Source organism: Chlorocebus sabaeus, chromosome 26, assembly GCF_047675955.1.
Source record: "Chlorocebus sabaeus isolate Y175 chromosome 26, mChlSab1.0.hap1, whole genome shotgun sequence".
NCBI classification, from domain to species: Eukaryota; Metazoa; Chordata; class Mammalia; order Primates; family Cercopithecidae; genus Chlorocebus; species Chlorocebus sabaeus.
Genome location: NC_132929.1, coordinates 20,936,016 through 20,961,440, shown reverse-complemented (window position 1 = coordinate 20,961,440; position 25,425 = coordinate 20,936,016). Strand labels below are relative to the sequence as shown.

The following is a 25,425-nucleotide window of genomic DNA, read 5'->3' as shown; positions in this document are numbered from 1 at the left end:
AAGACTCTCTGAAAACTTTAAATGATTTTCAAAAATTATTAGGGGATATCAATTGGATTTGACCTACTTTGGGAATCCCTAGCTATGCTATGTCTAATCTGTTCTCTATTTTAAGAGGAGACCCTGCTCTCAAGAGTAAACAAGAACTGACTCCTGAGGCTGCCAAAGAATTACAAATGATTAAAGAAAAAATACAACAGGCCCAGCTTAATAGGATAGACTCAAGTTTACCATTACAGTTCATTGTGTTCCCTACTCTCCAATCTGCTACAGGGGTTATAGTTCAGAGTGAGGACTTAGTTGAATGGTCTTTTCTGCCTCACAATACTGTTAGAACATTCACAGTATACTTGGACCAGATTGCAATCTTGACTGGGCAAGCTCACCTTAGAGTTGTTAAACTTTGTGGCTCAGATCCAGATAAGATTATAGTTCCAATGAATAAAAATCAGATTCGGCAAGCCTTTGTTAATTCGGCAAATAAATTTAGCTGACTTCATTGAAGTTCTTGACAATCATTATCCAAAAAATAAAATTTTTCAGGTTTTGAAGCTAACAACATGGGTCCTTCCAAAAATTACCCATAGTGCTCCATTGGAAGGAGCAGTGACTGAGTTTACAGATGGCTCTAGCAATGGAAAAGCAGCTTATGTAGGACCTAAAAACAGAATTATTAAAACTGACTTTCAATCGGCACAGAGGACTGAATTACAGGCAGTTACAGCTGTGTTAGAAGACTTTAAGCAACCTGTAAATATTGTCTCTGATTCAGCTTATGTTGTTCAAGCCACTCAATATATAGAAACTGCGCTCATTAAATATGTTGTGGATGAACAACTCTATCAGCTGTTTTCTTCTTTACAAAAGGCAATGTGTGATTGCTGTTTTCCTTTCTATGTTGTGCACATCCAAGGACACACTAATCTTCCTGGGCCACTTGTAAGAGCTAACTATCAAGCTGATTTACTAGTTTCCACTGTACTTACTAATGCCCAAGATTTTCACTCCCTAACACATGTTAATGCAGCAGGACTTAAACAAAAATATCAGATTACCTGGAGACAGGCAAAGGACATTGTGCAACATTGCCCTCAGTGCCAGGTACTACAACTGCCACATGAAAGGACTGGTGTTAACTCCATGGGGATTAACCCCCAATATTTTGTGGCAAATGGACATAACCATGTACCTTCATTCAGGAAACTTTCATAAGTCCATGTTACTATAGATACCTTTTCTCATTTTGTATGGGCAATTTGCGAAACAGGTGAGGCAGCTGCTCATATTAAAAGACATTTACTTTCTTGTTTCACTGCCATGGGCATCCCACAAAAGATTAAAACAGACAATGGCCCAGGCTGCTGTAGTAAATCTTTATAAGCTTTCTTCAACAATGGCACATTGAGCACAGTACTGGAATACCCTATAATTCTCAAGGCCAAGCCATTGTTGAATGGGCTAATCAAACCTTAAAATCTCAATTACAAAAACAAAAGACAGAGAGGGGAACCAGAGAATACTCTACTCCCCATATGCAGCTATGATTGGCTATTACTACTTTAAATTTTTTGATTTTGTCTAGAGATCAGGGTACAATGGCAGCAGAGCAGCATTTGACAGGGCAAAAAATAAATCCTCATGAAGGAAAACATGTGTAGTGGAAGGACGTCAGAACCAAAACCTGGGAAAAGGGCAAAATCATTACATGGGGTCGAGGGTTTGCTTATATCTCACCAGGAGAGAATCAGCTTCCTGTCTGGGCACCCACAAGACATCTCAAGCTGTGCCATGAGCCAGAATCAAAGGAAGAGGAAAAGACCTCGGAACGTCCCTGCACCCCCAGTTCATCAGATGGCTCAGATGAATATCTCTGTTGAGCAGATGGAAACCAGTAAAACTCGCCAAGCAACTCCACCGACCTGGAGGCAGAGGAAGAGAATAGTGGCTATGGTGGCAGTAACCTCCTTGGCGGTGAGTCTCTCCATAACTGAGGCAGATCAAAATTACACTTATTGGGCCAACATCCCATTCCCCCACTGATTAGGCCTGTTACATGGTTAGACCCCCCCCATGGAGGTTTATATTAACGATAGTGTCTGGATGCCTGGACCAACAGATAACCAAGGTCCTACTCATCCAGAGGAGGAAGGAATATTAATGAATGTTTCCATTGGTTATCTCTTTCCTCCCATCTGCCTGGGGCCGGCAACATGATGTTTAAATTATGATAAACAAATTTGGATGGTTTATGTCCCTGCACATAATGGATCAAAAGCCTCTATTCATGCAATCAGTGGAAGAACATTTCAATCTTTGGACACTATTAAATACCTTGAGCACAGCTATGTTATGACACATTGCCAGATTAATAAATTTAAACCTAATAAGAAGCCCTGCCCTATGCAGGCCACTAAATGGTCTGGAAAGCTAGAGGTGCTAACCTGGGAAGATTGTATCGCAAACAGCACTGCTGTACGGCAAAATAATTCCTATGGAATTGTCATTGATTGGGCCCCTAGGGGACGCTTTGCAGTAAATTGTACTGGACGGTGTGATGATTGTAGAGAGACTCCTTTTGCAAACAACTACCCAGATAATGCACCAAAATTATATAGAAGAATTGAAACAAATTACCCTATTAAGTGGGAGGAGAACAACCCAAAAATGATTGATCCAATTATAAGTCCAGAACATCCAGAACTGTAGAAATTAATGATGACTCAAACCCCAATTTGGATTTGGAAAGGAGACTATAAAACAGAGAACCACAGTAAAAAACTTCAATTTGTTGTAGTCATGACCTCTGATCGGTCAGTCCCATTGCAGAGTTGTGTTAAACCTCCTTTTATGTTGGCAGTGGGAAAAATTAATATCCTACCTGACTCTCAAACTGTATCATACCTCAACTGTCATCTTTTTACCTGCATTAATTCTACCTTTAATAAAGATAATAGCGTTTTACTGGTTAGGGCCCGAGAAGGAGTTTGGATACCTGTTTCCCTCAATAGATCTTGGGAGGCCTCTCCCTCCATAAGTATTATCACTGAAGTACTAAAAGGAATACTTAATAGATCAAAGAGATTCATACTTACTTTAGTAGCTGTGATCATGGGCCTTATAGCTGTCACAGCTATTGCTGCTGCTGCTGGTGTTGCTTTGCAGTCTTCTATTCAAACTGCGGGCTTTGTGGATAGTTGGCAGAAAAATTCTTCTAAGCTTTGGAATTCCCAAAGCCAAATAGATCAAAAATTGGCGAATCAAATTAATGATCTCTGTCAAACAGTAATTTGGATGGGAGATCAGATCATGAGTTTGGAGCATAGAATTCAAATGCAATGTGATTGGAATCCGTCTGATTTTTGTATTACTCCTAGCTCTTATAATGCCACTGAACACCATTGGGAGATGATTAGATGTCACCTACAAGGAAAAGAAGATAATTTAACATTAGATTTTGCTAAACTGAAAAAACAAGTTTTTGAGGCATCTCAGGCTCATCTCACCATGTTACTGGAGCTGCTGATGGCCTTTCTAATACCAATCCTTTAACGTGGATTACAACCATAGGTGGATCAACAATTGCAAATTTTATTTTGGTTTGTATCTGTGGGATACCATGGGAAGCCATGGGTGACCTCTGAGGAGAAAAGTCTCCTTATTGCCTTCATGTCTTTATGCCCCAAGAGTGTAACCGCTCAGTGGCATGCCACAGGTTGCTCAGGAAGACAGCACTCCCTTGAAGCAGTGGAGTATAATCAAACATCGTGGCTCCTCCTGAAACCCGCTCCCACCTGTTTCAGTCTCGATAAATTAAAGATCTTAAGTAGTTTAGACACATGCCTTTGTTCAAGGAAATTCACAGAAACCACCGCTGCTGCACATCTTATCGAATGACTCATGAGTTCTCCTTCACTGATTAATCCTTTTCCTCATTCCTTCCTCCCCCTCCCATCTGCCCTAAGAACAAAGAGCTTGTAAACTAATAAATTGGGCAGAGCCCGAGAACTCTGGGTTGTGAGCAAGCCTCTGATGCTCTGGTCCCCTGGACCCACATTTTAATTGCTTATTCTGTCTCTTTCTAACTCCTTTGTCTCTGTTGGACTCAGGGTACCTGCTGGGTGGTGTGGGACTGGTTTCCCCAACAGAGACCAGCCTGACCAATATGGTGAAACCCCCGCCTCTACTAAAAATACAAAAATTAGCCGGGCATGGTGGCAGGTGCTTGTAATTCCAGCTACTTGGGAGGCTGAGGCAGGAGGATTGCTTGAACCTGGGAGGCGGAGGTTGCAGCGAGCCGAGATCACACTACTGCACTCCAGCCTGGGTGACAGAGCAAGATTCCATCTCAAAAAACAAACAAACGAACGAACAACAACAACAACAAAGTGAGACTTCATGTCTAAAAAAAAAGTTTATAAAAACAACAAACCAACCAACTAAAAAGCTAATCACCAACAGCTCAAGTGTACAGTGCTTTCTAGGCCACTTCAAAGCAGGCATAGCAGGTATTGATAAATACTTGTTGGATAATAAATAATAAAACAGAAGGAATAATGCTGTAACCTAAGGATAGGACCTAGGTAGATAGCTTTGAACATCAGGACCTTCCTAGAACTCCTGAGATTGTCCCACATGGGTGACCCCTTATCTCCAAGTTTAGGTCAGACCATGTTAATGCAGTGCTACAATGTCATTTAGTGACCTTTGGAGAAAATCCAGAAAATGTATTTAAAATGGAGGAATTACATTGAGAGGAAAGGGAGAGAACCAATGAGTTGAAAATTCCAACTTTCTTTTCATAGAGCTAATGTTAAGAGGATAAATTATCTTGTTATCCGCTAAGGAAGAGAACAGACTTGGAAACTGTCCTGCCTCCAAGAGGATGGTTGAAGAAATCAAAGAATGAAGGAGTTACCTGGACGTCCACCTGCCGCTTCCTTGTTTAGTTCCAACTGGCCTTGGAGTCAGCCAGGGTAAAAAATAGCTGTTATCTAGGGGTATGGAACAGGTTGCCTCTTCAAATCATTTAGATTCTTAGAGTACAATGGACCTTAAGATCTCCCCACTAACCCCAACTGCATTGACTGTGGTAATGCAGGTCATGAAGCTGCAGGAGCTGCCTGGTGGGCATGTCATAATAGGGACCTTCTGCTCTGCTTGTCATGCACTCAGGCTTCAGTGACGATGACAGCCCATCACACACTTCCCACTTCATGGAGACAACACCCAGTCCCTCTCTCCAATCCTAACCTCTCACCCACATTCCTCTCTGCAAAAACCTGAAGGTTATTTCTGCCTGGAGGATCCACTGATATCTCAGAGTCAATTTGTCCTAAACTCAAACAGCTATTATCTTCTTAGAGGCCATCTCAGAGGTCACCTCTGCCCAAATCCCCTTCCTTCTCCTCCAGGCAGAGTAAAGCATTCCTTACACTTCTGTTTCCTACTAACCCTTTCCTTCTCTGGTCTTGTGCTAGAGCTAAGTATTGAGACTTTGTGCCCTCTCACCAGAGGGGAGGTTCCTTCAGGGGAGCAGCTTGTGAAGGAAAAAAAGCAGCATGAAGTAGAGTGTGACAGGAAGCATTTTCAGACACGTTTCTGCCTGCTGCAGTGGGTCATACCTGTAATCCTTCTAGCACTTTGGGAGGACAAGGCAGGAGGATCACTTGAGTCCAGGAGTTCAAGACTCAACTGTGTAGGCTGCGCAACATAGTGAGACCCTGTCTCTACAAAAAATGAAAAATCAGCTGGACATAGTGGCACACACCTGTGGTCCCAGCTTCTACAGAGGCTGAGGTGGAAGGATTGTTTGAGCCTGGGAGGTCGAGGCTGCAGTGAGCTCTGATCATGCCACTAGGCTTCAGTCTGGGCAACAGAGGGAGACCCTGTCAAAAAAAAAAAAAAAAAAAAGACACATTTCTTCAACTTCACAATTTTGGATAGGGGTGGCCTTGAATACCAGGCCATCTGAATTACTGGGGACAGTTAAAACAGTAGATTTAAAGGGATGGTGGTAACAAGTGTTTTCCAAGGGACCGTTAATTTTATATTAAATATTTATATATAAATAAGGGACCCTTATTTTATATTAATGTCTTATATATCCAAGTATAGTTTATTTTTTTGCAATGTTTTTCATTTCTCATGGAATTCTGTGCTTTTTGACATTTGCCTGTGAAAAGTAAGATATTTTTCTCTCTAGCTTTGTCTCCCATAGCAGGCTCCTTTCCAAGAGATGACACTGAATGAAAGGTCTGGAAACAGAGGAGGGAAGTTATAAATAGCCCGCAGCACTGCAGTACTGGTCTTGGCCAATTCCACGATCAGGTGCTGGAGAGCCTGCTTTTTCAGTAAAGCATTTCTAGACACCTCACTGAAAGATCAACTAAATATTATTTTTCTAGCCACAGAAAGCAAAGTGAGAGAGAATATGGCAAACCCTAAGGAGCTTCACGTGCGCTCTCCTGGTATTGGGGATTCTATTTTCTTTCCTGCCCTCTCTTTACTTTTTTGTTGTTATTTATTTATTTATTAGAGATAGGATCTTGTTCTGTTGCTCAGGCTGGAGTGCAGTGATGGAACCATAGCTCACTGCAGCCTCAAACTCCCAGGCTCAAGCCATCCTACATATCCTCCCACCTCAGCCTCCTGATTCACTGGGATTATAGGGACATGCTACCACATCAGCCCTGTCCTTTGCTTTTGTATCATGTTTCTAATTTCTTTCTCTTTCTGATTCTCCTTTTCTCCACCTCCTTCCTTCCCTCTCTCCTCTCTGTCTCTCCCTCACACTACTTCACCTTTTTTTTTTTTTTTTCTTTTAGACTGAGTTTTGCTCTTGTTGCCCAGGCTGGAGTGCAATGGTGCCATCGCGACTCACTGCAACCTCTGCCTCCCAGGTTCATGTGATTCTCCTGCCTTAGCCTCCCAAGTAGCTGGGATTACAGGCGCCTGCCACCATGCCCAGCTAATTTTTGTATTTTTAGTAGAGATGAGGTTTCACCATGTTGGCTAGGCTGGTCTCAAACTCCTGACCTCAGGTGATCCACCTGCCTCGGCCTTCCAAAGTGCTGGGATTACAGGCCTGAGCCACCGCACCTGGCCTGCCTTCATCTCTTTTCTACTTACCATCTCTCCTTCTTATACCTTGCAGGGCCCTCCCTGACAAGCTGTGCCACAGGGAGCTCTGAGGGAAAGACCGCCTCCAGAACACCTGTGAGGCCACCTCAGTCCTCTCTGAGCTGAACTGGTGACCCAGACAGCACTAAGGGCAGAGAGCACTGGTCATGTGCTCAGTTCCAGAGCTTCAGTATCAACAACGACCTCCTACAATTACAGCCTTATCAGTCTGTGGAGCTGAATCTGCCTTCTCTGTTTGCTGAACTTCCTGGGAGACTTTTGGGTTGGGTTCTGATTAGAAAAGTCTGACATCCAGTATTCTTTATTGATTTATAGTTGGCTAATTATTTTCCATGGCTAAATGTGAAGTGGACGAAGTCTAAGAAAGCTGGTGTTGGTCTCCCACTCCTGATTCTCCCCCTAGACCCTCTCATTCTATCCCATTGGTGAAAGTCTACCCTTGTTTGGAAAACAAGTTATAAGGAAGGAACCCGCCACCAAACTATTTATTATTAAGCATTTCAGGGTTTAATCCCTCTTGGAGTTTTGTTTTGTTTTACTTTTACAGAAGGAATGGAAAAACCTGGAGTCAGAGGTTCTGTGGGCAAAGGGACCTAGAGACTTGGGGAAAGTATTTAGCTCCTTGAGCCTTGATTTTCACTTCTGCAAAAGGAGTTATCATCTTCCTTTTGCAGAAGTCTTCCAGGAAGTTCAGGAAATAGAGAATGAAGATTCAGCTCCACAGACTGGTAAGGCTATAATTGTAGGAGGTTGTGGTAGATACTGAAGCTCTAGAACTGAGCACGTGACCAGTGCTCTCTGTCCATAGTGCTGTCTGGGTCACCAGTTTAGCTCAGCAAGGACTGAGGTGGCCTCACAGGTGTTCTGGAGGTGATCTTTCCTCCCAGAGCTCCCTATGGCACCGCTTGTCAGGGAGGGCCCTGCAAGGTATAAGAAGGAGAGACGGTAAGTAGAAAAGATAAAGAATTCTCAGAGAGGCCGGGCACAGTGGCTTAGGCCTGTAATCCTAGCACTTTGGGAGGCTGAGGTGGGTGGATCACTTGAGGTCAGGAGTTCAAGACCAGCCTAGCCAACATGGTGAAAACCCATCTCTATTAAAAGTACAAAAATTAGCAGGGTGTGGTGGCAGGTGCCTGTAATCCCAGGTACTCAGGAGGTTGAGGCAGGAAAATCACTTGAACCCGGGAGGCAGAGGTTGCAGTGAGCTGAGATCGCACCATTGCACCCCAGCCTGGGCAACAAGAGTGGCAACTCCGTCTCAAAAAAAAAAAAGAATTCTCAGAAATATTGGGGGTGATAGTGATTTTTCTCATTACACAGAAGATATGCATTCAAAATGATTTAATGATTTTATTTATGATCATCATATCTGCCTACAAGATTGGTGGAAACATTAAACTAGAACAAAAATACAGGGAAAAAGCCGCTTGTATCAGGTGATCCTAAAGTCTTATTTTAATAATTAGCTAATGGCTCGGCACAGTGGCTCATGCCTGTAATCCCAGCACCTTGGGAGGCTGAGGCGGGCGGATCACTTGAGCTCAGGAGTTCGAGACCAGCCTAAGCAATATGGTGAGACCCTGTCTCTACTAAAAATACAAAAAAATAGCTGGGCATGGTGGCGCATGTCTGTAGTCCCAGCTACTCAGGAGGCTGAGGTAGGAGGATCACTTAAGCCCAGGGGGCAGAGGTTGCAGTAAGCCGATATCCTGCCACTGCACTCCAGCTTGGGTGACAGAGCGAGACCCTGTCTCAAAGAAATATATATATATCAAAAAATATGTATGTGTATATTACTAATTAGTTAAAGTGTAAAGACCCTAACATAGATCTTTCACTTCTTATTTTCCCTTAAGCAAGATTGTTCTCTTCTATTTCAGGTACTTTTACATGCATTTTCTCATTTAACTCTGACCACAAACTTTTAAGGAAGGTACCATTACTGTTTTCCAGATAAGGAAACCCAGGCTTAGAGAAATGAAGTAATTTGCTAAAGTCACCAAGTGAGCAAGTGACAGAGCTGGATTTGTGTCCAAAGTCCTTCCTGTTAATCATGACTCTTTAGTACTCCTCCCCTAGCCTCCTGTGCTTTCCTCCTCTTCCTGTTTCTGTATCACCCATCCTTTAAAATTCAACTCAGGACCTTCCTTTTCCTGAAAGCCTCTGGACTCCAGTTCAACCCACCCGCCACCCCCCCCGGCCCCGTGAACTCACTGTCCTCTTTTATTGCCTGAGCTATTCATGTGTCAGTGATATGGCATCTTCTGTATTCCTCTCTAATATTACTGTTTGTCATACTGTTGTCTTTTAATGTAGCCTGGAGGGGGGAAAAAGTGTGTACAAAGGTGACAGTAGAGGACCGGGCGCAGTGGCTCATGCCTGTAATCCCAGCACTTTGGGAGGCTGAGGCAGGTGGATACCCTGAGGTCAGGAGTTCAAGACCAGCCTGGCCAACATGGTGAAACGTGGTCTCTACTAAAAATACAAAATTAGCTGGGTGTGGCGGCGCACACCTGTAATCCCAGCTACTTGGGAGGCTGAGGCAGGAGAATCACTTGAACCTGGGAGGCAGAGGTTGCAGTGAGTCAAGATGGCGCCATTGCACTCCAGCCTGGGCAAAAAGCGCCAAACTCCGTCTCAAAAAAAAAAAAAAAAAAAAAAAAAAAGTGACAGTAGAATTCCTCATCAAGAATTGTGTTTAGCAAATTGTCTTGATTGGCTCTTTGGCTATGAAGCTCCATGATAGCAGAGACCCTAGGATCTAGCACACCAAAAGTGTGTAAAGGTTATTTATTGAAAAGATAAAGAATTATCAGAAATACTGGGAGTGATGGTGATTTTTCTCATACAGAATATGTGAGTTCCAAATGATTTTATTTAAATATTGAAGGATGAGGTATCCCCAGAAGGCAAGGGTACTTTGGTCACATCCAGGTGGATAAAAACTCAGTCACATATGTATTCTTATTACTTGATTTATGTTATGTTCCCCAAGCTGTATGGTAACCTCCTTGGAACGGAAACTATGACCAGGTGTTGAAGTGAATCTGTATGGGTTTTTTGCCTCCCATGCATTTCATTCCTTTACATTGACACACCAGATCTTCACACTAGCCTTCTGAAGTAGTGTGGCAAATATTTCTGTATTCCTCCATTTTCTTGTCTTTTTCTTTGTTGTTGTTGTTGTTGCTGTTGTTGTTGTTGTTTTTGAGACAAAGTCTCGCTCTGTCGCCAGGCTAGAGTGCAGTGGCACAATCTCGGCTTACTGCAACCTCTGCCTCCCGGGTTCAAGTGATTCTCCTGCCTCAGCCTCCCAAGTAGCTGGGACTACAGGCACCTGCCACCGCGCCCAGCTAATTTTTGTATTTTTAGTAGAGACGGGATTTCACCATGTTGGCCAGGATGGTCTCGATCTCTTGACCTCGTGATCCTCTCACCTCGGCCTCCCAAAGTGCTAGTATTACAGGTGTCAGCCACCACGCCCAGCCTTCTTTCCTTTCCTTTTTTTTTGAGACAAGGTCTCATTCTATCGCCCAGGCTGGAATGCAATGGCACAATCTCGGCTCACTGCAACCTCAGCCTCTCTGGATCAAGGGATTCTCCCATCTCAGCCTCTGTGTAGCTGGGAGTACAGGCCTGTGCCACCACACTTGACTAACTTTTTAATGCTTTTGTAGAGGTAGGATCCCACTATGCTGCCCAGGCTGGTCTCAAACTCCTGGGCTCAAGCAATCCTCCTGCCTCAGCCTCCAAAAGTGCTGGGATTACAGGCATGAGCCACCATGCCCAGCAATTCTCTCATTTTCAAGATATAGAAATGCAGCCTCAGGGTGGTGAAGTCCTGTTCTCCAGGCTGCAGAGCTAACAATGACCAAGGTAGCCTGGGGCAGTGGAAAGAACCTGAATACACAAGTTCTTCATCATCAAGGTGAAATCTAGCTTTTCATGCCCACATCCTCTGTAGCCCCATAGAGGTGTTTGTTTTACCCCAGGGAATCTCACATTTACCACCTAGGGCAAAACCTTTGGACAAACTATTGAACTTTTTTTTTTTTTTTGACACAGTCTTGCTCTGCCGCCCAGGCTGGAGTGCGGTGGTGCAATCTCGGCTCACTGCAAGCTCCGCCTCCTGGGTTCACACCATTCTCCTGCCTCAGCCTCCCGAGTAGCTGGGGCTACAGGTGCCCGCCACCACGCCTGGCTAATTTTTTGTATTCTTTAGTAGAGACGGGGTTTCACTGTGTTAGCCAGGACGGTCTCGATCTCCTGACCTCGCAATCAGCCCGTCTCGGCTTCCCAAAGTGCTGGGAGCCACCGCGCCCGGCCACTATTTGACATTTAAAAGGAAAATGGCAATGGCATCTTCACGGAGCTGTGGAACTAAATGAAATTAGGTCATTCATTAAATGAAAGAATCAAATGAAAGCCTTTGACACATTGCCTGGTGCATGTTTAATAAAAGTTCTTTCTGGCAAGGCGAGGTGGCTCAAGCCTGTAATCCCAGCACTTTGGGAGGCCAACATGGGTGGATCACAAGGTTACAAGTTTGAGCCCAGCCTGGCCAACATGGTGAAACCCCGTCTCTACTAAAAATACAAAAATTATCCAGGTGTGGTGGCAGGTGCCTGTAATCCCCTCTACTTGGGAGGCTGAGGCAGGAGAATCACTTGAACCTGGTAGGCAGAGGTTGCAGTGAGCCGAGATCACACCATAGCACTCCAGCCTGGGCGTCCATCTCGGAAAAATAAATAAATAAATAAATACATGTTCTTTCTCTCTTGTCTCTCCTCCTTCTTGTGGCTCTCCCCTCTTTTTCTTTTCCTAAATTTAGATTCAATGTTTATCCTACCATGCCGTGTTCCTTGTTTCTTTGTACCTTCTAGGCTCCAGATGCAATCTCATCTTCTGATCCTTTACCTGGAGGCCAGAGGTAAGCTCAACAGGGTGAGACCAGGGGCTGGCCAAGGTTGGGTTTTGGCTGAGGGAGCCAGACAGGAACCCCTAGGCAAAACTTATCCAAACTGTGTCCACAGGCCACCTGCAGCCCAGGATGGCTTTGAATGCGGCCCAACACAAACTCCTAAATTTTCTTAAAACATCAAGAGATTTTTTTTGTGATTTTTTTTAAGCTCATCAACTATCGTTAGTGTTAATGTGTTTTATACATGGCCTAAGACAATTCTTCTTGTAATGTGGCCCAGGAAAGCCAAAAGATTAGATACCCCTGCCTGAGGCCATATTTAAGGCATGAGAACAGATGTCCAAACTGGTGAAGTCAAATCTGTTCTCAGGTCCAAGAAGCCAGAAACAAATGGGCAGCCAGGTCATAGAGTTTCAACACGAATACTAATTGCATGTGAAAACATCCACCAACAAAAGAGAATCATGGTTTGGAACTTTTATTGGTATATTAGCTGCCATAACAAAAGACCATAGACTGAGTGGTTTAAACAACAGAACATTTTTTCTCACAGTTCTGGAGGCTGGAAATCCAAGATCAGGCCGCCACCATGGTTAGGTTCTGGTAAGGGCTCTCTTTGGCTTTTAGACAGCGCCGCCTCTCTGTGTCCTCATGTGATGGAGAAGAAGAGTAAGCTCTCTGGTATCTCCTCTTCTTTTTTTATTTTTTTTTTATAGAAATGGAGTCTTATTATGCTGGCCAGGCTGGTCTCAAACTCCTGGCCTCAAGTGATCCTCTTGCCTCAGCCTCCCAAAGTGCTGGGATTACTGGCATGAGCCATGGTGCCCAGCCATGTTGTAAGGTCACAGAATCCCATCATTAACACCTCACCCTGGTGACCTCATCTAAACCCAATTACCCCCCAAAGGCCCCCATCTCCAGATACCATCACACTGGGGGTTACGGCTCCAAAATATGTATTTTGGCAGGATGCAAATATTCAGTACTTAACTAGCAACTACAACACAGCTTTTATTTTACTTTAATCTGTGCAAATTTTATCATTAAGAAAAGATCTTTTTACCATCTTACCCCATTCAGAATGGCTATTATTAAAAGGTCAAAAAATAGCAGAAGCTGGTGAGGTTGTGGAGAAGAAGGAATGCTTATACACTTGGTGGGAGTGTAAATTAGTGCAAACATTGTGGAAGACAGTGTGGCGATTCCTCCAAGATCTAAAGACAGAAATACCATTTGACCCAGCAATCCCATTACTGGGTGTGTAACCAAAGGAATATAAACCATTCTATTATAGACACATGCACGAGGGCGCGGTGGCTCATGCCTGTAATCCCAGCACTTTGGGAGGCTGAGGCAGGCGGATTACTTGAAGTCAGGAGATCAAGATCGGCCTGGCCAACATACAAAACTCTGTCTCTACTAAAAATACAAAAATTAACGGGGCATGATGGCGCACGCCTGTAAATCCCAGCTACTAGGGAGGCTGAGGCAGGATAATTGCTAGAACCCAGGGGACGGAGGTTGCAGTGAGCCAAGACCGCGCCACTGCACTCCAGCCTGGGCAACAGAGTAAAAAACTCTGTCTCACATACATACACAAAAAAGACACCTCATGCCTGTAATCCCAGCGCTTTGGGAGGCCGAGGCAGGCGGATCATGAGGTCAGGAGAGATCAAGACCATCCTGGCTAACAGGGTGAAACTCCGTCTCTACTAAAAATACAAAACTAAAATTAGCCGGGCATGGTGGCAGGCATCTGTAGTCCCAGCTACTCGGGAGGCTGAGGCAGGAGAATGGCATGAACCCGGGAGGCAGACCTTGCAGTGAGCCAAGATGGTGCCACTGCACTCCAGCCTGGGTGACAGAGCAAGTCTCCGTCTCAAAAAAAAAAAAAAAAAAAAAAAAAGACATGTGCACATGTATGTTCATTGCAGCACTATTCACAATAGCAAAGACATGGACTCAACCTAAATGCCCATCAATGACATATTGGATAAAGATTAGGTGGTACATATACACCATGGAATACTATGCAGCCGTAAATAAAACAATAAGATTATGTCCTTTTCAGGGACATGGATGGAGCTGGAGACCATTCATTATCCTTAACAAACTAAGGCAGAAACAGAAAACTAAACACCACATGCTCTCAATTATAAATGGGAGCTAACTGATGAAAATACATGGATACACAGAGGAGAACAACACACACTGGGGCCTGTAGGAGGGTGAGAGGAGGGAGAGGATCACGAAAAATAACTAATGTAACAAACCTGCACATGTACTCCTGACCTTAAAATAAAAGTTAAAAAAAGGAAAGCTGGGCAGGGTGGCTCACCCCTATAATCCCAGCATTTTGGGAGGCCTAGGCGGGTGTATTATTTGAGGTCAGGAGTTCAAGACCAGCCTGGCCAACACGATGAAACCCCATCTCTACTAAAAATAAAATGAACCAAGCATGGTGGCACACACCTGTAATCCCGGTTACTCAGGAGACTGAGGCACGAGAGTCGCTTGAACCCAGGAGACGGAGGTTGCAGTGAGCTGAGATCACGTCGCTGCACTCCAGCCTGGGTGACAGAGTGAGACCCTGTCTAAAAAAAGTAAAATAAAAGTTAAAAAAAGGAAAGATTTTTTAGAAACCCAACTTTGTTTCTAAGCATGTGAAATATATGTATATGTCACACAAAACACAAAATTCACTTGAGACATACGGCGCAAGGATACTTGACTCATCAGTTTATAGATCCCTGTGTATCCTCCCATGTATTTGATTTAGAAATTGAAACAGAATATTTAGTCTGGTTTTTAACAAATTTGCAGCAGCAGGTTCTTTGCTGATACCATATTTCTTCTTGTCAAGAGCTGTTTTTTCCTCAAGGGAAATGAACATTATGTCTGTGACATTGATTGTCTTATAAAGAGAAATTAGAAGGAGACCGTTTTCCCAAATGACAAGTCCCAAGTTTGAATTTTTCATCAAAAGAAGGAGATCTCTTTGTGATTAACAAAACTCACAGGATGATATGGCCCATTTTCCAAGAAAAATTGCTGTTCAGGTCTGTTGCATATAATACGTTATATGTATATTGCATACAATAAGTTATATATTACACAGTAAGTTAATAGGGGTCATTGGAGGCAAATTTGTTGATTATAAGTAGGTAAGCAAGCCTTTTTGCCAAATAACTCTAAAGTTCAAACCAAAAAATTATTAATGTATTCATTAATAATTACATAGTCAAATTAAATGCTAAATACATTTTCTCCATTTAAGGTATTATCTTTTTAAAATTCATCTTCTAAATATCTCTTACCTCTATTTAATTAATTAATTAACTTATTTATTTTATAGACAGGGTCTCACTCTGTTGCCCAGACTGGAGTACAGGGGCATGATCATAGTTTACTGTAGGCTTGAACTCCTGGGCTCAGCCGATTCTCCCACCTCAGCCTCCTGAGTAGCTGGGACTCAGGCACGCACTGCCACACTTTGCTAATTTTTTAAATTTTTTGTAGAGATGAGAGGCTCACTATGTTACCCAGGCTGGTTTCAAACTCCTGGCCTCAAGCAATCCTCTTACCTCCGCCTCCCAAAGTGCTGGGATTATAGATGTGAGCCACCGCACCCTACCTCAGTATCCCTTATCTTCAAAAAGGTCTGCAGCACACAGTTGCTCTTAATAAGTGTTAGATATTATTACTACTATTATTATTATTGTCATCTTTTAGGAACACTGTTGGAGATAAGAAAGAAATATTAGATAAAGAATAGCACTCTGGAGAGGAGGGTTGAAGGAGAAAGAGGGTTGAAAAATTACCTATTAGGTACTATGTTCACTATTTGGGCAATAGGTATGCTAGAAGCCCAGTCACCACTAGTGTACAATAAACCCATGTAACAAACATGCACAGGTACCCCCGAATCTAAAATAAAACTAAATTAATAAAAACTAATAGTACTCTGAGGAGTCATATTTTTGTAAATATGCGCATGGCCAGCTGGATGCTACCTGCCTGAGAGGCCAGCACAGGAACATGGCACCGTGGAGCCCAGCCAAGAATGTTGATGTATCAGTGAGATGGTGTCAAGCTCTGTGTCAGAGCACTGAATAGGGTCAGTGGAATTTGACAGAGGTTTACAGGGGAGAGAGAAAATGCTCACAGAAACTATGCTCTAACATGATCACCAGAAAACTCAACTATTATTATTATTATTATTATTTGAGACAAGGTCTTGCTCTGTCACCCAGGCTGGAGTGCAGTGGTGCAATCATAGCTCACTGCAGCCTCAAACTCCTGGGCTCAAGTGATCCTCCCACCTCAGCCTCCTGAGTAGCTGGGAATACAGGTGCATACCACTGTACCCAGGTAATTTTTTTTTTTTTTTTAATAGAGATGGGGTCAGCCGGGAGCGGTGGCTCACACCTGTAATCCCCACACTTTGGGTGGCTGAGGCAGGAGGAAAGCTCAGGAGTTTGGGACCAGCCTGGCCAACATGGCAAAACCCCACCCCTACTAAAAATACAAAAATTAGCCACTGTGGTGGGCACTTGTAGTTCCAGCTACTCAAGAGACTAAAGCGGGAAAACTGTTTGAACCCAGGAGGCAGAGGTTGTAGTGAGCTGAGATCGTGCCACTGCACTCCAGCCTAGGTGACAGAGTGAGACCCCATCTCAAAAAACAAAAAAAAATTAAATAAATAAACAAATAGAAACAGGGTCTCACTATATTGACCAGGCTGGTCTCGAACTCCTGGCCTCAAGTGGTCCTCCTTGCCTCGATCTCCGAAAGTGCTGGGATTACAGGCATGAGCTACCATGCCTGGCCTCAATTTTTATTAATAATGTCATTAACCTTTATTGAGAGTTTACTAGCTGCCAATCTCTGAGCCAAGGGCCTTCCGTGCATTATCTCACTGAATCCTCTCAAACCGCTATGAAGTAGTTACTGCTTTTTAAAAACCCTATTTACAAAAATGGGGTCTTAGAGAGGTAAAGCAACCTGCCCAACTGCTGTGGAGTAGAAATCTTCTATGTGAATCCAGACAGTTAGGTATTTTCTCAATTAGGGTCACAACAAAGTAGGTAACTTCTAGACTTGCCCCAGGCACTCCTAAAACCCCAGAGGACACTGATAGAGGCATTGCAACTGCGGGACTGAGTCAATCCCCAGAGTCACATCTCAAGAGGCTGTTCCAGTTCCTGAAAATGTCTTCCACTAACAGTGCTGCAATGAAGATAAGTGTATTACAAATCGAAGTTCTCCTGAAATAAGTTAAGATAACTCTAATAGCAGGGAAGGGCCGCCAGGCTGGCGCCAGCTTTGAAGTTACCAAATCCGCCCATGGTTCAGTCCACAGGCTGAGTTCTCAAGAACCTTTCCAAGTGGCGGGTCTGCTGACTGGCATTAAAAACTGGAAGGCAGCCTGTGAGAAGATAGAATGCAATGGTGCAGTCACCTCCTTGCTTCACTCTTTTCCCCTCCACCTCAGCAAGCAGTTCCAACTCAATCCTTTCCACGAGAAATCACTGTCCGGAGTGCACGAGGGAATGGGGCCCAACCTGGTGAAATGGGGGCATGGGGAGGCGGGGCCGTGATAGAGGCAGGCTCGGTCCTGAGGGAGAACAGCACAGATACAGCACAGATGAATAGGAAGCCAGTAGAGAGCGTCTTCAGAGCCAAAGCCCCACCTCTTTTCCCTTGGCTCTCTCCTCCAGTTTTCCTCTCTCCAGCCTGATCAAAACCTATCCTTAAGAAATCTAATTCAAGGTCGGGCGCGATGGGTCACACCTTGTAATCCCAGCACTTTGGGAGGCAGAGACGGGCGAATCACAAGGTCAGGAGATCGAGACCATCCTGGCTAACACAATGAAACCCTGTCTCTACTAAAAATACAAAAAATTAGCCGGGTGTGGTGGTGGGCGCCTGTAGTCCCAGCTACTTGGGAGGCTAAGGCAGAAGAATGGCATGAGTCCGGGAGGTGGAGCTTGCAGTGAGCCGAGATCGTGCCACTGCACTCCAGCCTGGGCAACAGAGCCAGACTCCATTCCCCTCCTCCAAAAAAAAAAAAAAAGAAATTTAATTCAAGCCTCACCTGGAGCACCAAAAAATTAAAAAATTAGAATTGAATCGGCTGCCTCACTGTAAACTAAAGTCAGAAAGTAGCCCACGTGGGGACCAGATGTGGTGGCTCAGGCCTGTAATCACAGTACTTTGGGAGGCCAAAGTGGGCAGATCACCTGAGGTCAGGAGTTCAAGGCCAGCCTGGCCAACATGGTGAAATCCCGTCTCTACTAAAAATACAAAAATTAGCAGGGCATAGTGGTGCACACCTGTAGTCCCAGCTACTCAGGAGGCTGAGACAGGAGAACTGCTTGAACCTGGGAGGCGGAGGTTGCAGTGAGCAAAGATTGTGCCACTGCACTCCAGACTGGGCAACAGAGCAAGACTTCTCCATTTCAAAAAAAAAAAAAAAAAAAAAAAACAGAAAATAGCCCATATGGGTCCTGTACTCCGTTAAAAGCAGCAGTCCCCAACCTTTTTGGCACCAAGGATCGGTTTTGTGGAAGACAATTTTTTCCATGGTTTTGTGATGATTTAAGCACATTATATTTATTGTGCACTTTATTTCTATTATCACATTGTCATATATAATGAAATAATTATACAATTCACCATAATGTAGAATCACTGGGAGCCCTGAGCTTGTTTTCCTGCAACTAAACAATCCCATCTGGTGGTGATGAAAGACATTGACAGATCATCAGGTATTAGATTCTCATAAGGAGTGCGCAATCTAGATCCCTCTCATGTGCAGTTCACAATAGGGTTCATGTTCCTGTGAAAATCTAATGCTGCCGCTAAGCTGACCAGAGGCTCCGCTCAGGTGGTAAAGCAAGCAAAAAGGAGCGACTGTAAATACAGATGTAGCTTAACTCACTCGCCTGCCACTCACCACCTGTTGTGTGTCCAGTTCCTAACCAGTACTGGTCCGTGGCCTGGGGCTTGGGGACCCCTGTGTTAAAGAACTTTTAAGAATCAGTGAGCAAGTGAAGGGAAATAGAGCATCTTGTTCAGGATTGTTTCCTGACTCCTTAAAATGTGTAAAATAAAAAAATTTTGGAGGCCAGCAAGTCATCCCCAGGACTGTAAAAATTGCACCCCCTGTTGGCCCAGGCTGTGGGGTGGTCCATGCCTATAATCCCAGCACTTTGGGAGGCCAAGGCAGGAGGATTGCTTGAGCCCAGGAGTTCAAGACCAGCTTGTGCAACATAGGGAGACGCTGTCTCTACCAAAATTGTAAAAGCTAGGCATGGTGGTGCACGTCTGTGGTCCCAGCTATGTGGAAGCTGAGGTGAGAGGATCACTTGAGCCTGGGAGTTTGAGGTTGCAGTGATCTGTGATTGTGCCACTGCACTCCAACCCGGGCAACGCAGTGAGACCCTGTCTCAAAAAAAAAAAAAAAAAAAAAAAAAAAATTCAGGCCGTGAGGACTAAGCTCTGATTTTTTATCTTGCCCAAATTCCTACCTAAGGGGTCTAGGGAGTCATACCCTACAAACCATAAAATATCATCAGATGGGTTTTATTTGACCCTATATATTGTGACTTACTTTTCAGTCTGACTCTGGCATAACATTATGAAACAAGGAAAAGATATTTAACACCAAAATATATTTCCTTGCCATACCTTGAAATTGCCTGCAAAGTCTCTTGGGGGAAGGGTCCACATCCTGTAGAGAATCCCTTTTCCCCTTTGTTTTCCTTCTTTTCTTTCCAGATCCAGGAGACAATCAGCTAAGAGCCAGGTGCCCTTTTAGGTCTGATAAGAAACATTTTACAAGGTATTCTCACTCCCTGAAGTCTGCTATCTAACATATTCTTCTGCACAATAAAACTTGGTCTCCACAATTCTTTATCTTAACCTGAACATTCCTTTCCATTGATCCCAGGTCTTCAGATAAACTCAATGAATTATCAACCAGAAAATGTTTAAATTTACCTATTGCTTGGAAGCCACCCCCTTGAGTTGTCAGGCCTTTCTGAACCAAACCACCGTATTCTGAAATGTATCTGATTGATGTCTCACGCCTCTCTAAAATATATAAAACCAACCTGTACCGACCGCCTTGGGCACATGTTCTTAGGACCTCCTGAGGGCTGTGTAATGGGCCATGGTCATTCATATTGACTCTTTTCATCGACACCTGCATGGGCCCTAAGCTACAGAATGTGTGAAGCTAACACTAAACACTATACCATCTATACCATGTTCCCAGGGGCTCCCTCTCTGCTCCTACCAGTGATTTTTTTTTTTTTTTTTTTTTTGGAAATGGAGTCTTGCTCTGTCACCCAGGCTGGAGTGCAGTGGTGCAATCTCAGCTCACTGCAACCTCCACCTTCCAGGTTCAAGCGATTCTCTTGCCTCAGCCTCCTAAGTAGCTGGGACTACAGGCACACACCACCACACCTGGCTGATTTTTGTATTTTTACTAGAGACAGGGTTTCAACATGTTGGTCAGGCTGGTCTCAAACTCCTGACCTCATGATCAGCCCGCCTCAGCCTCCCAAAGTGCTGGGATTACAGGCGTGAGCCACCGTGCCCAGCCCCTAGCAGTGACTTATAAGCCTCACTTATAAACCTCCAACCCAGGTCCCAGAACAGTAGATTACTGGCTCCGCCAGTTGGAACGTATGACGCACCCTTCTGGGCCACAGAGCAAGAGGTCTAGATTAAGCCTTCCCTGCTGCTATGGACTGGTATGTGTCCCTTTCCTTCAAAAAATTTATATGTTGAAGTCCTACCCGCTATGTGACTTTATTTGGACTAAGAAAGTAATTAATGTTACCTGAGGTCATAGGTAGAACCCTAATCAGACAGGATTAGTCTCCGTATAAGAAGAAACACCAGACAGCTTGCTCACTCTAGCGCCCTCTGCCCTTTGAGGACACAGGGAGACAGTGACACAGTCTGCAAGCCAAGACGAGAGCCCTCACCAGAAGGTGAATTGGCTGGCCCCTTTCTCTTGGACTTCCAGCCTCCGAAACTGTGAGAAAACATATGTCTGTTATTTAACTCACCCAGTCTGTAGTAGCTTGCTACGGCAGCCCAAGTGGACTAAGTCGTCTGCCTACTCTCTAATGTCTCAACATTTATATTTGGAGGGTTCAACTGAACGGACACACCATCTAGGCCCACTCCTACTCACACCAGGTTTCTTTCTGTCGTATATCTTTTATTCTACACTAATGGACACAACACTGCTTTCTCCCGTATGCCATTGCTCCTTTGCCATGATTTGGATATTATATCACAAATGAGACAGATTCTGTGACAAGAATACTTGGAAGATCCAGGTATACCTTGGGGCCTTGGAAGTAGCAGAGAATCTTCTTTTGTGACCTGTCTTGGCCTCAGGGTCTCATCATAAAGGAGGTTAGCTTGAGGGAGCTCCATTAAAATGATCATGTCATTTTGGGGTGGAAGGATATTTTTTCACAGCCTTCTACAAATTAGCAGGTTAGCTGGCTCCCTCTGAGGAGATTTAGATAAAGAGATTATATTTAATGAGGGGGAAGAAGATTCACAAACCCTGGGTAGGAAAGTTTAGGGACCAGAGTTGACCTCTACCCATAGACTGTGAAGCTGAGATCAACAAACCAGAATGACTGACTTGACAGTTTTTTCTTTTCGTATCTTCCAGAAGGTAGAAAACAACAATAAAGTACTTGATGCTGGTACAGCACAAGTCTTGGCAAAGGTTAATAAATGATTGTAAAGCAGTTAAGATAAAACCTTAAATTATTAACGGGTTATCTTGGAATTTAAGGAGCAAGGCCCCAGGGATATGACACCTGATTAGTTCTGTATGTGTGAGCTGCAGCCAGGGTGGGGAGAGTTGCAGAAAGAAGTGGTCACAGGAGGATGCCCTATTAGAAATGGCTGGGCAGAAGAGGATGGGGGTGGGGGGGAGTGAGCAGACAAAAGAGGCTGGAGAACTCTGTTGATCGACAGCTGTGCTTATATCAGTGTCGTGCCTTGGGGTAGCCACGATGCTGAACATTAATCACGAAGATTACTGCCCTTTCCAACTAGTATATAACCAACTGCTTAGGAGAGGGCGCTAGAAAGAGACCACTGGAAACAAAAGGGTCTTTCTTGGAAATTGTTATGAAGTGTTATCAGATTTGTGTTTGGGGTATTGTCCAATCTTAACCTACTGCCTCATTAAAATGTTGAGCCTTTGGAAATGTTTTAGGGTCACCATCTGTTCTGTAAAATTACAAGATGGTTCTGTTGTCTAGTGGCTCCACCTAGGAAGGCATGCCTCCAAATCACACAGCGTAGTCTCAACGGCTTTTTCTTTAGAGCCCGCTGAAATTTGCTAAAAATTTGCCAAAAATAGCTATTCATATATATCTGAATAATTTATGACTGTGGTTTATATTTAAATAAAGCACTTCAATACATTTTTTTCTTTTCTAAGAGTCATGAAATCTGCCCTGTGGCTTTCTGAGCCACAGGGCAGCAAGCTAAAGGTAATAGAAGATGACACTGGCCATATGTGCAAGGACAGAGATTGCAGAAGCCTCTGTTAAAGAATCAGAAATCCCTACTTCTTTTTGGGCATGTGGGTGTGAGCTGTTGAAGCAGAGATGAGACGCTTGATAGTTAGAGCCAATTTCACCTTCTTGAGCGTGGAGCCAAGGCTGGGGCCAGGTTTACAAACACAACACTAAAGTAGGACCTCTTGCCTACGTTGTGGTGCTACGCTGTGAAGAATTTTTCGGTGGTCAATTGTTGGTTGTCTCCTGTAACCACACTGTTTAGGGTAACATTACTTATATAACCTTGATTACATGAAGTAAAGATTAAGAGAACTATAACATGTTTAGGGATTCATCCAATCCAACCCCTTTATTTTACAGATGGGGAAACTGAGGCCCAGAGAAGGATGTGATTTGATGTGCCTGTAGTGGGTTGAATAATGACCCCCTAAAAGAAATGTCCAAGTTCTAATCCCTGGAACCTTAAACATTATCTTATTTGGAAAAAGGGTCTTAGCAGATATGATTAAGCTAAGGGTCTCATGATAGGATTATCCTGGACTTAGGGCAAACTCTACATCCAACGGCAGGTGTCCTTGTAAGAGAAAGGCAGAGGGATATTGAACACAGACACAGAAGAGAAAAAAGTGATGTGAAGATGGAAGTAGAGATGGAATGAGGTAAGCCACAAGGCAAGGAATGCCTGGAGCCACCAGAAGCTGAAAGAGGCAAAAAGGAGGGAACCTTCGGAGGGTGTGCGATTCTCCCAGCACCTTGATATCAGACTTCTAGCTTCCAGAATGATGAGAGAACAAATTTCTTTTGTTTTAAGCTACATGTTTATGGTAATTTGTTACAGCCACCCCAGGAAACTAACACAATGCACAGAAGGTAGAACCAGGCTAGAGCCCAAATCTCTGGACTCCCTCAGTCTTGTGTTTCCCTGCCTCCATTTCACATGCTCTGAGTCCTGATCTTGTCGAAGATGTAAAAGGCACTCACACTCCTTGCTGTTAAGAACACAACTTCTGAAATGAAGGCAATGAAGAACATTGCAGATGCTGCTGTTTCCATGAGTTGATGCTTAGCCCATCCAACAACTACGCTTTCTGAGCTTGGAAGTAATAGATTTGACTGTGGTATTAAGCTTTAGGGAATCAAGCTGAGATCTGGAAGAGAGAAACTGATAAAAGATAGCCAGAAAAGTTAGCCAGTTGATTGCAACAAAATACACAGAAAGCAGATAACAAAACCTACCTCACAAGGTGTTTATGCAATAAACAAGTATTTATTGAGCAGACACTGTGTGCCAGACATTCATCTAGGCTCCTTGATCTCAGTGGGAATAATGGGATCTCACAGTGGCACAGGCTCATGGCAGTGTATAAATGCCAGACAGTATGGTTATGGTTATGGAAATGGGACACAAGGCCTGCGTGGTAGTCAGTGGTTTGAGCTGCAGGCATCCTTGTCGTTGGCTAATTGCTTATGGTCTCCCCAGAATTGAAACAATGAGCGTCTACAAAGTCTTAATTGAAAAAGCAGTCTAGGTCTGGTGAGCAGAAATCTTTTTTTTTTTTTTTTTTTTTTTTTGAGACGGAGTCTTGCTCTGTCGCCCAGGCTGGAGTGCAGTGGCCGGATCTCAGTTCACTGCAAGCTCCACCTCCCGGGTTCACGCCATTCTCCTGCCTCAGCCTCCCGAGTAGCTGGGACTACAGGCGCCCACCACTTCGCCCGGCTAGTTTTTTGTATTTTTTAGTAGAGATGGGGTTTCGCCGTGTTAGCCAAGATGGTCTTGATCTCCTGACCTCGTGATCCGCCCGTCTCAGCCTCCCGAAGTGCTGGGATTACAGGCGAGCAGAAATCTTACTTGAGGCACCACAACAGAGAGTACACTGTGTAACTTTTGTTTCTTTCTCCAGATCCCTTCTCCCTTGTTCTCCGTCTTGCTCTGACCTGTGTGGACTGTGTCACTAGGCTGTCTTGCCCTCTGGCTTCTGCTTGGGTTTAGCCAATGGGAAGCACTGGCAGGAGGTCGAATGCCTTTCAGTCTATTTCCCCAGCTACCCCAGGGCTTGCTCAACGGACTCATAAATAACATGGCCATGGTAGCAGGGTTAGAAGTTATGCATAGGGATTTCTCACCAAGGCTAATCTGGCTACTCCCACTGGTGATTGCTGAATCTACCAATAGCAAAGGTCAGCGATGAGTCCTTAGTATGGCAGCATTTCTCAGCAGCACCAGACAGTCACCTGATGGCAGATTGATTACATTGCCCCCTAATGGAGGCAGGAGGCAGCAATTCCTCAGTGGACTTAACACTCATCCTAGATATGATGCCTCTTAACACTTCAATGTCCCACATCAAAAAGTAAAGGAAGACTATAGCAACACAGTTCAATCAGAACCATTAATAGTTCACAAACTTAACAGTGAAGGTGTAAGTCATGCTATAAGGTAAAGAGCTATGAGTAGTTGAAGGGCTGACTGAGGGAATAGGGAATGTGAAATGGATAGGGGAAGAAGGAAATTATCAACACCAACTACTGCCTCATCACCAATTAAGAAATGATATTTTGGCCAGTCACAGTGGCTCATACCTGTAATTGCAGCACTTTAGGAGGCCAAGGCGGGTGGATCACGAGGTCAGGAGTTCGAGACCACCCTGTCCAACATGGCAAAACCCGTCTCTACTAAAAATACAAAAATCAGCCAGGTGTAGTGGCGGGCACCTGTAATCCCAGCTACTTGGGAGGCTGAGGCAAGAGAATTGCTTGAACCTGGGAGGCAGAGGTTGCAGTGAGCTGAGCTGA

General features: G+C 44.2%; 1 protein-coding gene across 1 annotated transcript in view; it reads right to left on the bottom strand.

Moving 5' to 3' along the window:
* SLC28A2 (solute carrier family 28 member 2) overlaps positions 1–25,425 on the bottom strand; it is an 81,085-nt gene that overhangs the window by 41,104 nt on the left and 14,556 nt on the right. Inside the window, exons 3-5 of the mRNA XM_073012140.1 lie at positions 14,534–14,655; positions 3,093–3,420; positions 1,735–1,919 (exon numbers count right to left, since the gene is read on the bottom strand). The gene's annotated coding sequence lies outside the window, so the exon portion shown is untranslated. The remainder of the gene's footprint in view (positions 1–1,734; positions 1,920–3,092; positions 3,421–14,533; positions 14,656–25,425) is intronic.